Source organism: Sander vitreus, chromosome 18, assembly GCF_031162955.1.
Source record: "Sander vitreus isolate 19-12246 chromosome 18, sanVit1, whole genome shotgun sequence".
Lineage (NCBI taxonomy): Eukaryota > Metazoa > Chordata > Actinopteri > Perciformes > Percidae > Sander > Sander vitreus.
This window is the reverse complement of record NC_135872.1, coordinates 79668-82500: the sequence shown is the minus strand read 5'-3', so window position 1 is coordinate 82500 and position 2833 is coordinate 79668. Positions and strand designations below refer to the sequence as shown.

At 37.1% G+C, this 2833-nt stretch overlaps 1 protein-coding gene across 3 annotated transcripts in view; it reads right to left on the bottom strand.

Moving 5' to 3' along the window:
* Nucleotides 1-1339, bottom strand: part of LOC144533152 (inverted formin-2-like) — a 44159-nt gene extending 42820 nt beyond the window's left edge. The window contains exon 1 of one of the 3 annotated variants that reach the window (XM_078274343.1): nucleotides 1229-1339. The gene's annotated coding sequence lies outside the window, so the exon portion shown is untranslated. The remainder of the gene's footprint in view (nucleotides 1-1228) is intronic. The other 2 variants (XM_078274339.1, XM_078274340.1) reach the window with 2 other exon arrangements.
* Nucleotides 1340-2833: the final 1494 nt, after the last annotated feature.

The window sequence follows — 2833 nt, the reverse complement described above, 5'->3', positions numbered from 1 at the left end:
TGAAGGAATTGTGTGTGTGTGTGTGTGTGTCTATGTGTGTCTCTGTGTGTGTGTGTGTGTGTGTGTGTGTGTGTGTGTCTATGTGTGTCTCTGTGTGTGTGTGTGTGTGTGTGTGTGTGATGAGGGACTGGGTGGAGAAATTCCTTCATGCCAGCCTGGGCAGAGATAACTCAAGTGATAAAGTCAGCAACTTTTTCATAAAAAATAAATAAAATAATAATAATAATAATAATAATAAAAAAATAAAGAAATAATAATAATAATAATAATAATAAAAAAATAAAGAAATAATAATAATAATAATACAAATTAAAATATATATAACTTAATTAAAACTGCATTTTTCAGACAGTAAAATGTGTCGAAAAATTCCAGTAATTTAGATTAAAATACAAATGCAGTAAACGTACTAACTTGTTACTAAAAGGTATTATCTTTGTCTCAAAGTCCATGTGTACTCATTGATTTAAGAACAATACCAGACACAAACAGCTGACTGAACTCATCTGCTCTCAGTTAAACAAAATAACAGTCAAATGTTGAAGAAGCCGATCTATATTTGGCTTAATATTGACGCTTGTCAGTGTTAAACATTGTTGGTTTCTCTGCCACTGTGCCCAGTCTCGTTCCACCCGCCTGTCTGAACCCCACCAGACTCCCGTTAAAACTCACAGCATTTAATGGCTCTGCACTTCAGCGAAAGTATACCCAAAGTACAAGACAACTATCAAGACTGTCGAGCTACACAGAGTGTTCTGGTATATTCGGCATAGTAATGAATAATCAAAAAGCTCTATATTTCTGTAAAAAGATTGTTTTCAACTCTGTAAGTCAACTCCACAAATGACGCGCTTTGCTGCAGCCCTCCGGAATGTCTCCGCGGAATGTTTGACAGTAGCAATCAAAGCAGCATTCAAAGTGGTTATAAAACGTAAATAAGGAAGCCTGGTTGACTTAACACAAGCCGAATAACAGTGTGGTCAGCAATGACTTAGGCGGTGTTTTCCTTCAAATGAATTGCGAGATGTTTGTTTTCCAATGAGTGATAAGTCTTAAAAGTAGTAGTTTTTCCGGTGAGCTTCGGCAGCGACAGCAACACATCGGGACTGACGTTACACACACCGTACACGACTTTCACGTACTTTCTCACATGAAATCTGACCCTTTAAATGATGCTTTCCCACATACGTGTTTTTGATTACGATTAAAAGATGAGCTGAACCCTTACCGTGACAACCGGAAAGCCGAGAGCGGGAAACCGTCCGAACCAAAAAATCTTAAGTCTCCACAAAACACTGCCACAGTCCTCTAACACGTCCGCATGACGTGGGCGCGGTCAGAGCTGCCACATCTGTGCGCGTGCATGTGTGTGTCAAATTTCACCAATTTTCAAAAAGTTTCTACTTTTTTGGGGTTTTTTTGGGTTTTTTGGGTTTTTTTTATTTAACCAAATTATCCAAAAAATGTGTCTGGTTCCATGCAACGCTCTTCACAAGTAAAACTATTACTGAATTATTGAAAACAATGATAAAAAACGTAAAAAAAAAATGACAAAAATGTCAGAAAAAAGGTTAAAAAAGTGGAAAAACACAACAATAAAAACGCCAAAAAACAATTAAGGCCAGAATAAAATCAACAAACAATTGTATGTATTATATATTGAATATTTATTGAATAAGTAACAAAAAAAACAAAAAAAACGTGCCTGGTGGACGGGAAGACAACACAAGGGTTAATACAAGCCATGAATGTAATCATTATAACTATTTATTATTTTTGGGAAAATCCCATATCCATAAGAGCATCAAACGCCAAATTTCTTGCACTTTTTTAAGTAACCGTGCTAGCATAGCTCATGTATATCGTAGTCCTTTAGCGCTGACGAGACCGTGTTGAACCAGAGAAACAGATTCCTCACCTCTAAATCACCCGCAGTAGTGACAACTCTTCTGTTCATCACCAGATTCGTGGTGATTTGACGGTAAAATATGGCGAAATAGTATGAAGTTGTGACTAAATATTAGCGTTAGCAACCGTTAGCATGATCGCTAGCCGCGTGAGCAACTGCTAGCACTAGCCACGCTAGGATTAGTAATAATTAGCCATGCTGTGGCTGCCAAAACTAGTCATGTTAAACATGTTAGTCGTCGTAATACTAGTCAGCAGCTGTGAAGGTGTCAGTCTGATGTAAAACTGTTCATCGTAGCTCAGTTAGCGCAGGCTTTCGGCCTGCTAACGGTACTGTGAGGGTGACTCAGCTACTTTTCTATGCTAGCACACTGTAGTGATGCACAGTGTGATAGGTTACAGGTTACAAGTTACTCCCGTTTAAAATGTAATAGTTGTTTAAGTATTGCAATTACTTGTCAAATATTTAAGCCGGTCAGTGTTAACGTTAACTTACTCAGCACTGACTAATGTCAAACTACTTCATCACTTCAACATGTTAATATTAGTCAACATATAACCTTGTTTTGTTTGTAATCATGAACATTTTTACAGGTAAGTGTAACTCAACTACACCTTTTCCCTATATAGTATGTAGGGACTGGGATTCCTGCAGGGTCACACATTGTAAGACAAGGGGAAGGCTGAAATATAATAACTATATACTGTACTATATAAATATACTGGAGTTAAGAGAGAATAAGAGAGCCTCTCCTGTCAGACTACCCTCTCTTCAAAAACAATGAAAAGGGATGTTTTATGTTTCATGTTACCTCCATATTTCAGAATTATTTTACTCGACCCTGGATTTCTGAGGCTGATTTTGATGTTGATATTCAAGACTTAAAACCAAGAATATTTCTCACATTAACACATAAAGGCTCAT